Genomic DNA, 11,425 nt, shown 5'->3' with positions numbered 1-11,425 from the left:
AGTGGGAGCCCTGGGGCGCCATCAGCTCCAGAATTTCTCTTTTACAGCCTAAGCAAGACCTGAAGCACCTCGGAGCTCCGAGCCCCTGGTTCTCCTCCACCACGACTCTCCGCATTGCACCCCGGCCCACCTTTTCATCCCACCCATCCCGTTCTCGGTTCAAGGGTGTCCTGGAGGGCTGTAACCTACCGGTCGATTTAACAGACTGCCCCCTGTTCCTGCTCCTCCTCCTGGTCCTCCCCGCTCTCGCTCTCGCTCTCGCCGCCTCTCCCAGTCCCGGCACCCAGACCTGGCGGAGCGCAGCTCCTGCCGCCCTGCGCGCCGCGCTCGCGACCGGGTCTGCCGCAGCCCGGGGACACCGCGCGGGCAAAGGGCGCCCGAGGGGCCAGCGCACCGGCTCGGCGCGCCCGGGAGCCGGGTGCGGTGAGAAGCGGCGCTTTGGTAACGCTCGGGAGCGGAAGGAGCGGCTGGGAGTGAGACTTCTGGAACCAGAGGACGCCCAGGTTCGCCCAGGGCGCGGCGGCTGCGCGCTCCGTCCACAAGGTGAGGGGCGCACGCCTTCCGAAACGCCCTCGGCTTCCCCTTGACCCCGTCCCCGGGCAGGGGCTCCGTCGCGGGCTGGCGGATTTCTGCCTGGTCTTTGGTTCAGAGGCGGCGGGGGTTGGGAGGGCAACGACCGGGGTCGCCCGGGCACCGTGCCTGCCTCCAGAATTCTTTGCACGGGACACGGTTCTCGGTCAAACAATCCCCCAAATGTGTGAAACCTGAGTGTCGACGTTGTGTAGAACTGTGCTTGGAGAATTTTGTCCTACTTCCTTGCAAAAGGATTTGAGCAGCTTAAAATTTAAATAAATTGTGGGAAAGGGGTGCTTGGAGGAAAAAACTTGTATGGAAATTCCGCGGAGAGGGCTGTGCTGCGGGGACCGCGACACCACGAGGGAGGTGCAGAGCCCACGCTGATGGGAAAACCTTTGATGAGAAAGGACTGCACGGTTGCTCCAGCGGTCATAAAATTATGCTGTGCTCTGTCCGGAGAAAGAAAATACCCGTGTGGGGAGGTGATGGGGCTGACTCATGTACTTAAATTACCAAATACATCTTGGAAGCAGGGACTGGGAAGTTTAGTCTTGAGCTACTTCCACCCAGTTCTGCAAGGTGAGAGGCTGGCCCTCTACGTAGTGAAAACGAAAGGGAATTGAGGCTAAATGGAAGGGGCTCCTGCTCCTACCTCAAGATCAAACAAGGTTTTGCATTGTTAAAATATCATATACTTTTTTTATGTGTTTCCCTCTGCGTCCAGTTTGGGGTAGGACCTTGTATTCAACCTAAGCCTGCTTGTCCTTGGCTTAGAAGGATGAGGTAGAGGGTGTCAGCCTCCCAGGGTGCTTCTTCCTAACCTTTCTTGTTGTCCTTCCATACTTCCTGCATCAAATCTCTGAGTCTGGGAGGGAATAATAGATGGTCAAGTGGATTGGGGGAGGGGTGTTTTCCCAAATAGTTCAGGGTCCCCTTACCATTCTTATTTTACTCCCAGCTCCACAGTAGTATATGTTCAGTTCTGAACTTGGCATTGCTCCACAATATGTACTTACCATAGTTTCTACACTCAGATGCAAAGTGCTTAACCTTAAACACCCAAGGTGGACTTATCCAGGGCTTCCCTGAGTTAACCCTGTTCCAGGGGCAGGAAGCAAGGGCCTGGGTCTGGCTCCCTGTGCAGTATCTTCCATGGGAAACATATTTGAAATACAGAGGAGATTATGAGCCAGTCTTTCTTTTCTTACTGGTGTACTTGTTTTCTTGCTGAATTAAATGAGGTGACCCTGTCTTCAACAGATAAATGAATGGAGGTGTCTGAGGCCAGCTTAGCAAATGCAGAAAATATATCTGCCTGTCTTTTTCCTCCATTCAGAACTTCAGCCCCCAGACCACAGAAATGTGAAAATGAAGCAGGCCTCCTAAATGGGAGGCCTAAAACTTCAGTATTTTGCTAGTATTGTGGTATTGCTAATATTGCTAAGTACAGCTAGAATTGCTAAGTATTTTGCTTATTTCTAAAATTGCACAGCACCTCCGCAGCTAACCATTTTTCTGCATAAAAGTGGGAGAAGTACTTCTGCCCATGTATTTCATCACTAGAGAGCTACACAGAGAAGTTCATTCAGATCCTGATTCATTGTTGTTGATCGAACTTAACTATTATATCATCATCACCTGATGTGGGCTGTTGAAGCCCAAGGGTTGCGACAGACCTCTGTATAGATTGAGACATCATGAAAGAGCTGAAATGGAGCTCAAAAATAATGCAGTCAGGGCTCAGATCCACAAGGTCTTGGCATAGATGCATGCCCAAACATTCCTTTAGGTGGTCATTGTTCCTTTTGGGAAGATTTCGAGGGATGAAGACTTCACAGATTATTTGCATACACTAAAAAGTATTCAGAAACTGGCCATTTATGTCAACCAGCTGACAGATTTAAAATTCCATGTAAATCAACATAGAAAACTCAAGCTTTCCTTCTCTTCTCTTTTCCTGCCCATGGGAACTTTACACGGGGTGTATTCCCAGACCAGTGCTCTTGGCACTTTGTTCCCTTGGACATATGTTGAAACCTGAACCACAGCTTCCTTTGCAACTGGCCCTGATGTCACTTTCGTTAACATTTCTGGTATCTGTTCAGAATGTCTGCTCACCATTTCTTCTTACTGATGCCTGGTCAGCATCAATCATGTAAATACTGTTATATCCCTTTGAGGAAAATAACCAAGTCAGGACAAGTCAGAGATTCTCAGTGATGGTACCTAGGAAGAGACAAAAATCCAGGATACATGTCTAGCCCAGGCGACATTGCACTGCTTCCATTTCCTGCTATTTGATGAGATACAGTGAAGTGAGCTATATCACTAATAGCACCTTGTCCCCATCTGTCTCAAGCACCTCCTCACTGACATTTTAACAGCCCCCTCCATCACCACCAAGCTCTCCCAAGGCTCAGATAGAAAGTAGAAAACCTCAGGCCCTGACTTGCTGGGTTGATGTTGTTGTTTCGTCGCTAAGTCATGTCCAACTCTTTTGTGATCCCCTGGACTGTAGCGTGCCAGGCTCCTCTGTCCCTGGGATTTCCCAGGCAAGAATGCTGGAACGGATTGCCATTTCCTTCTCCAGGGGAATCTCCCCAACCCAGGAATTGAACCTGGGTCTCCTGAATTGGCAGGCAGATTCCTTACCACTGAGCCACCAGGGAAGCCTCTGACCTGCTGGGTTATCTTGGTACTAACTAGGCATCTGATTTCACCTTTACACATGGGTTGTTTTTTCACTTTTCTGTAGTCTTTCTTGGAATTTTGTTTCTACACTATCCTTTAAAAGTACAAGATTATAGTCTAATATTTTTATAGAGAGGGGACGTCTCTATTTCTGGAGGCTTATTTACATGAGAAAACAAGCTTGAGGCTACTCGAGATGTGAATTTCAACCAAATAAGAATTTACTGCTCATACCACATGTTTTCAAAGTCATCAAGATAAAGGTGAATCTGAGCCTCTTATGCTTTATGTTCCTTTCTGCTCCACCTCCCACATTTTTATGTGTGGGAAATTATATGAACATGAATTGCAGGGAAACACTGAAGATGAGAATACTATAAGGGTAGGGAGGGGTGTAGATGACTGGACAGGGAAGAGAAAAGAAGGGATGGGCAGTGGCTCTTTAGAGCATCTGACTTCGCCCTGAGTTATTTTCTAAAAGTACCGGGGATCCTGAAACGTGGGACCAGTCATCCTTCCAAAGTCTTGTCTCCCTAGGAATGAAAATACTTTCATCAACATATCGCATCACCTTGTCATAATTTGGGTTCATCTCCCCATTTTGTGGATTAGGAAACTGAGAACCAGAATTTATACAGCTCATTCAGTCAATTACCACATCCTAGATCACAATAAATTGGAAAAAATCTTTGGAAATTCTAAGCCAGTTTGATTCTGATTTTATTTTTCATTTTTAATTTATATTTTTTTGTTTGTTTCATCTACTGGTTCGCTATGCTCCTTGTACTAATAGATTTTAGTGCTTTTAGTTCTGAAAAATGCACGTCAGCAGAGGAATACTTGTAATAGATTTGTCGTTAGAGCTGTCTCTTGGTGACCAGTTCTCAACACATGCAGCTGTAGGATTAGGAAGACAAAATCCTTTGGAAGAAGCTGTGAAATCCAGTCCTTCTACACACGGATCATTTTATGTTGTAAGAGGAATGAGCATCTCAAGATTCAAGTTATCAGTATAGACCAGTGGAAAGTCTTTTATGAAGTCTGGCTTGAGAAGGAAAGCATTTTTATAGTGAGAAGGTAATATTTTGAAAAATAGCAACCAATAACAGCAGCAGCTGTTTGAAAGCTCTCAGAGCCTTCTAACAACCCCATCTACCTAAAGTGACCAGGTAAAGTAAAACCAGACCCTGAAAAATGTCTCTCCTTATCTGCAGCCATTTTTTATCCCTTGGGCATATGGTGATGTTTCCAAAGAAAGGATCTGACTTAAACATGAAAGAATGGGTTTGGTTGGGACAGCTTGCCCAAGAATGTCAAATTTGTGTCAAGATCTGTATTCTTGGGAATCAAAGACAAGCCAGAGTACCCTTTTGGAGTAAAGTCCACTGAATGGATAATGAGATTCATAGGCAATACCTTCCAGAAAATGACTTCAGTGACAATATTCTAATAATGTGCAGAGTTTTCATAAGCCCATTCATAGATGGTAGAAGGGAGAGAGGAGGAAGGAACTATCGCGAGTATCTGCTCTGCTTCAGGAATTGTGCTATGAACTGCACCTATATTCTTTTATTCAATGCTAACAAAGGCACTGCAGTGTCAGCATTATCAACCCCACAATTCATTCATTCATCTAAAAACTACATTTGTCATCCAACTGCCAGACATACTGTCCTTATCAGGAAGCTGCAAAAATCCAGAGTGAGTAAAGCGAACACACACAAGGGGAACCACTAGAGAGAAGGCCTGAAAACTGTGCTGGCCATCGAGAGGATCCAATGAATTTGGACTTGACTCTGTAGGCCTGGGGCGGGGGGGGGGGGGGGGGTCATTACAGGATTTTTTAATGAATTTATTATGAATAATATACATACAAAAAGTGTGCGAATCGTAAGTGTTAAGCTCAGTGACCTTTCTCAAAGTAAACATACCCAGGTAACCAACCACTACCAAGATAAGAAACAGAACATCCCCATTACACAAATCCCCCTTCTGCCCCCACCCTGTCACTCCACCCTCCTCCCTAAATGAAGCCACTACCTGCCTTCCAGCATCATAGATTATTTTCAGCTTTATAGATGCATAAATCCCACAGAATGACTTCGTTTGCGATTTGGCTCAGTCTTACGTTTGTGAGATTCATTCTTGTGGATGGTGATAGCAGTAGCTTGGTTACTTGTGGTTGAAATTGCATTGTATTATATGAATACCCTGATGCTGGGAAAGACTGAAGGCAAAAGGAGAAGAGGGCAGTGGAGGATAAGATGGTTAGATAGCATCACCAACTCAGTGGACGTGAGTCTGAGCAAACTCCAAGAGATGTTGAAGGACAGGGAAGGTCTGCATGCTACGGTCCATGGGGTCACAGAGTCAAACACGACTGAGCGACTGAACAACAATAACCACAGTTTAATTAATTATTCTACTGTTGATGAGCATTTGAGTTGCTTCCAGCTTTCTAAACCTGGTGAATAGTGTTTCCTTTCGCCAAGGCTGAGAACACAGGAGAATGAGTAAGAGCGCATTTGTTGGCTCTCAGAAGATGAAAAGAATTGCCCAAACCTGTGCCGCTGCCACTGGAGAAGGCAATGGCACCCCACTCCAATACTCTTGCCTGACAAATCCCATGGACGGAGGAGCCTGGTAGGCTGCAGTCCATGGGGTCGCTAGGAGTCCGACATGACTGAGCAACTTCACTTTCACTTTTGACTTTCATGCATTGGAGAAGGAAATGGCAACGCACTCCAGTGTTCTTGCCTGGAGAATCCCAGGGATGGGGGAGCCTGGTGGGCTGCCATCTATGGGGTCGATCAGTCGGACACGATTGAAGCGACTTAGCAGCAGCAGTGCCGCTACCACAAATACTTTTTCCTCTAGCTCACCCATGCCCCTTCCTCCCATCCCAGCACCCCTCACACCCCGAACTGTAATGAGTAGTCACCTAAAAGGGAACATGAACTACTTCACATTTCCTGAACTGGTGACCTATGAATCATATGCTTTTTCCCTTTAATTTTACCTCCTTTCAGCAGCACAATTACAAAAAAAAGGAAGGAGATGATGATGAATCAGCTAAAACTTTCTTTTACCTTTTACATTGCAAGACAGAATTCAGGGCAAGAGAATGGAAATAAAGGAAACAGAATGCAGAGGGCCTAGTTTTGTTCTGGTAGGTTTAGGGAGACCGACCCAGTTAACAAAATGCAGAGAGATGCCAATACTTTCTAAAAGACTAACACTATCTGACAATGCAGTTGGGCCACGGATGGAGTGTGTGCTGTACTCTGCTTCGCTAGGGGCATGTCCTAGGCTGGGTTCTCCAAAAAACACACCTTGAGATGGGGTTTATGGTATAGGATATGTATTAGGGAATGCCTGGGGGGAAACACACCAAAGGGAGGGCAGGAAGCAGGATTAGGCAAGAGGTGAAGTTGAACTGCGGTGTGGACCCCTGGTGGGGTGAGGGTGGGGGGGGGGGGGGTCTGAGCATTCTAGAATAATCTACTAGAATTGTCCCAAGATGGGCCATAGGAGTCAGGCTTCCCAACTCTTCTTCCAGCAGTAACCAAGAGTGGCTGCCCTGAGAAGGGCCCAACTCAGCAGTCTGCAGCTGAGATCATTCCTGAAAGGCTAACCACTCAAGGCTGTCCTGACACAAACCCAGCATCCAGGTCACAAGCCCTTTCTTTTTTTAATTTTTAAAATATTTTTTTTAATTGGAGTATAGTTGATTTGCAATGTTGTGTTGGTTTCAGGTGTACAGCAAAGTGAATCAGTTATACATATACATATATCCACTCTTTCTTAGATTTTTTTCCCATTTAGGTCATTACAGAGTATTGAGTAGAGTTCCTCGTGTGTGTGTGCTAAGTCACTGCAGTCGTGTCCAGCTCTTTCTGACTCCATGAACTGTAGCCTGCCAGGCTTCTCTGTCCATGGGATTCTCCAGGCAAGAATACTGGAGGGGGTTGCCATTTCCTTCCCCAGAGGATCTTCCTGACCCAGGGACCAAACCCGCGTCTCTTATGTCTCCTGCGTTGGCAGAAGGGTTCTTTACGACTAGCACCAGCTATCTATTTTATATGTAGTAGTGTATACCTGTGGAGAAGGAGATGGCAACCCCACTCCAGTGTTCTGGCCTGGGGAACCCCAGGGACGGGAGCCTGGTGGGCTGCCGTCTATGGTCGCACAGAGTCGGACACAACTGGAGCGACTCAGCAGCAGTAGCAGCAGCAGAAGCGTATACCTGTCAATCCCAGTCTCCCAATTTATCACCCCGCCCCAACCCCGGCTGCTTACTCCCTAGTAACCATAAATTTGTTTTCTACATCTGTAACTTTGTTTTGTAGATAAGTTCATTTGTAACCTTTTTAGATTCCACATGTAAACAGTATCACATGGTATTTCTCATTCTCAGTCTGACTTGACTTCACTCAGATGACAATCTCCAGGTCCATCCATGTTGCTGAAGATGTACAAGCCCTTTCTCAAAGGGGGGATCTGAACAGTGTGGGTCTGTATCCATTTCAGGATATTTTTGATATGGACTCTATCGATAGAGGGGTAAACGAGATAACTTTCCAGGCCCCTTCTAACTGTGAGTTCTGCATTGACTTTTTTCATTATACTCAGGTTTCTAAGCCACTGAAGAACTTCCAAAGTGTTGTAACTAATTTGCCATTTTGCCTCTCAGTTCTCCTCCCCACCATTTTGGCAAGTAAATACATCACTTAAACCACTCAAGGCAAATGGGTGGCCAGACTCTTATAATATAGAATTCTCCCCTTGATGCAGAAAGAAGGTGGGGAGTGTGTACTGCCAACTGTCTTCAGGAGTAACCTTTTAGATGATCATAAAGGAACTCTGCATGTGCATAATGGTGATACCTGTATGTAACGCTTGAGAAAGATGTTGCTATAACTACTCCTTTGTAGCTGGACCTGCATGATGACAACTACAATGGAAAAATCACCCATGAAAACCTCTCCTTACTGTCTCTGCCTGTTCAACTCAGTAACATGCTATGCTGCAAAGGGGTGTTGACTGTACATTGTTGAGAAGGCGCTGGCTATTTGTCAGCTTGAACAACCTCTCAGAGCAGATTTTGCTGGGGAAACCCTGCTCCCACACCAGACGCAGCAGCCCCTGAATTGGACACTCTGCCTCTGACCTCGTGATGTGTTCCATCTTTTCCTTTAATGTCAAGACTGCTGCTCTCCATTTTCCCACAGCTGTATTTAGTGAATTCCTAGCAAGAGCCTCCCCACAGCACTTTTCTGATCCAGAAAGGGCAGAATTACAGTCTGCATCCATCCAAGCTCCTTTCCTGGGTGCTATTTGCTTTTATTCCCTCAGGTTGGTTTCCTTTCAAAAATAGTTTTAGTGCCTACAAAAGCATCATTATAAAAGAAACTGTCTGTTAAGAAAATGTCAATAGTTTTGATGGACTCTGTGGCATTCGCTTTCTCTAACACTCTTACTGCAGTTCTCCAGTTTGCTTTTCTTGATGGCAATCTGATGCCTCCTCCTCCCTTATTACCTTCAATCATTTCTTGGACTACTTTGGACTTCGTCTGTCCTGTCGCTAACATGAGAATGACAATTCCTGCCTCAGAGACCTATTGCGGGGAGTAAAGAAAGGGCAGTGTAACATAGGCTGTGAAGAAATGGAGGTATTATTACAATTAATGTTTTCATTATTATTCCTGTAGGGGTGTTGTGGAAATAACCTTGACCTAAATTTGGGGAAAATTGTGGCGTGGGCCTTGTAGAAAGTAAAGAGAGGTGGATTTCCGACTGAATTCCGCTGCACAGAACCCTGTGGGCAAGAATATTTCCTCTCGGGAATAGCATTGAAACATGTATATTACTATATGTGAAACAGACCACCAGTCCAAGTTCGATGCATGCAACAGGGCATTCAAAGACGGTGCACTGGGACAGCCCAGAGGGATGGGATGGGGAGGGAGATGGGAGGGGGGTTTGGGATGGGGGACACATGTACACCCGTGGCTGATTCATGTCAATGTATGGCGAAAAACACCACAATACTGTAAAGTAATTAGCCTCCAATTAAAATAAATACATTAATTTTTTTTAATATTTCCTCTCTGGACTTCACAAATGGTCCACTGAGGCAGGAATTATTATTCTCATGTTAGATCCCACGTATAAGTGATATCATACAATGTTTCTCCTTCTCTGACTTATCCCACTTAGTGTAATGCCCTCCAAGACCATCTATGCGTGCATGCTAAGTCGCTTCAATTATGTCTGACTCTTTGGGACCCCATGGACTGTAGCCCACCAGGCGCCTCTGTCCATGGGATTCTCCAGGATAGAATACTGGAGTGGGTGGCCATGCCCTCCTCCAGGGGATCTTTCTGACCCAGGGATCAAACTCGTGTCTCCTGCAGTTTCTACATTGCAGGCGGATTCTTCACTGCTGAGCCACCAGGGAAGCCCCAAAGTCCATCCATGTTGCTGCAAATGGCAAAAAGATTTTACTGACTGACTGCTACATTGTATATAAATATACCACATCTTTATCCAGTCATCTGTTTATGGACACTTAGGTCGCTTCTATATCTCGGCAATTGTAAATAATGCTGCTATGAACATTGGGGTGCATGTATCTTTTTTCACTTTTTTCAGATATATAGTCAGAAGTGGAATTGCTGGGTCATATGGTAATTCTATTTTTGATTTTTTTGAGAAACCTTCATACTGTTTTACACAGTGGCTACACTGGTTTAAATTCCTACTTGCAGTGTATAAGGGTTCCCTTTTCTTCACATCCTCACCAATATTTGTTTTTTGAGTTCTTTTTGATAAGTTGCTTGCATCTTAAGAGTTTATTTCAGGGTGCAGATTTTAATGTTGAACTCTGCCCTCCTCAAGGAAAGTGTTATCACCTGACATGAGAATTGCACATTTAGTACTCTGTAAATACTCACCTACCATATAGTCCAGCATAATTTACATAAACATTCAAGGAAAGAAGCAGGGTTTCCTGTTTCATTGTTTTCATTTGAACTGTTTTAACTTTCAGATCAGTCTGTTGCTCTGAACCTAATTCAGTTCCTCACAAAGATGCTCTAAAAAAAATCAAGTATTAAATATGGCATTTAATTAGCTATTAGCGAATAAATTCACACATGCATTTATATTGGCAAGCATGTTTTATTTCATAGATTCTAAATTGATAGAGTCATGTAATCTCCTCACCCTTTCTGTGACATGATAAGCCTGTTTCTAAGGCCGCCTGAGGCCTTACCTGATGTCCAAGGCACTGGAAGACCAAAATGTGCTGAGCCCAGGGTTTGGTGGCTTAAATATAAATGAAGTGTTTTACCAAGAAGGCATGAAAAATGACTCTAGAGGAAACAGAAGTCTCAAAGCTCCTGAGATGTGGTCAGTTTTTCAGCTGAGTAGCAGAGGCAGTGCCCCTGGTGTGCCGATGGAGCAGTTTTCTCCAGCACATCCATGGCAATTTGTTGTTGTTGTTCAATCGCTCAGTCATGTCCAACTCTTTGCAACCCCATGGACCGCAGCACACCAGGCTCCTCTGTCCTCCACTATCTCCCGAAGTTTGCTCCAATTCATGTCCATTGAGTTGGTGATGCCATCCAACCATCTCATCCTCTGTTGCTGGCTTCTTCTCCTGCCCTCAGTCTTTCCCAGCTTCAGGGCCTTTGCCTATGAGTCCCCTCTTCACATTAGACAGCCAGAGTCTTGGAGCTTCAGCATGAGTCTTTGTAGTGAATATTCAGGATTGATTTCCTTTGAGATTGACTGGTTTGATCTTCTTGCTGTCCAAGGGACTCTCAAGAGTCTTTTCTAACACCACAGTTAAAAAGCATCAGTTCTTTGGTGCTCAGCCTTCTTTGTGGTCCAACTCTCACATCCATACATGACTACTGGAGAAACCATAGCTTTGACTATACAGACTTCTGTCAGCAAAAGTGATGTCTTTGCTCTTTAATATGCTGTCTCAGTTTGTCAGAGCTTTTCTTCCAAGGAACAAGTGTCTTTTAATCTCATGACTGCAGTCACTGTCAATGTCCACAATGATTTTGGAGCCCAATAAAATAAAATCTGTCACTGTTTCCACTTTTCCCACATCTATTTGCCGTGAAGTGATGGGACCAGATGCCAT

The 11,425-nt window shown here is 45.2% G+C and overlaps 1 protein-coding gene across 1 annotated transcript in view; it reads left to right on the top strand.

The window, feature by feature from the left end:
- Window positions 1–272: 272 nt before the first annotated feature.
- The window catches only part of HTR1E (5-hydroxytryptamine receptor 1E), a 95,109-nt gene continuing 83,956 nt past the window's right edge, over window positions 273–11,425 (top strand). The window contains exon 1 of the mRNA XM_042253429.2: window positions 273–543. The gene's annotated coding sequence lies outside the window, so the exon portion shown is untranslated. The remainder of the gene's footprint in view (window positions 544–11,425) is intronic.

The sequence above is a fragment of the Ovis aries genome, chromosome 8, assembly GCF_016772045.2.
Source record: "Ovis aries strain OAR_USU_Benz2616 breed Rambouillet chromosome 8, ARS-UI_Ramb_v3.0, whole genome shotgun sequence".
NCBI classification, from domain to species: domain Eukaryota; kingdom Metazoa; phylum Chordata; class Mammalia; order Artiodactyla; family Bovidae; genus Ovis; species Ovis aries.
Note: the sequence above shows the minus strand (reverse complement) of the source record. Positions and strands in the feature narration are given on the sequence as shown.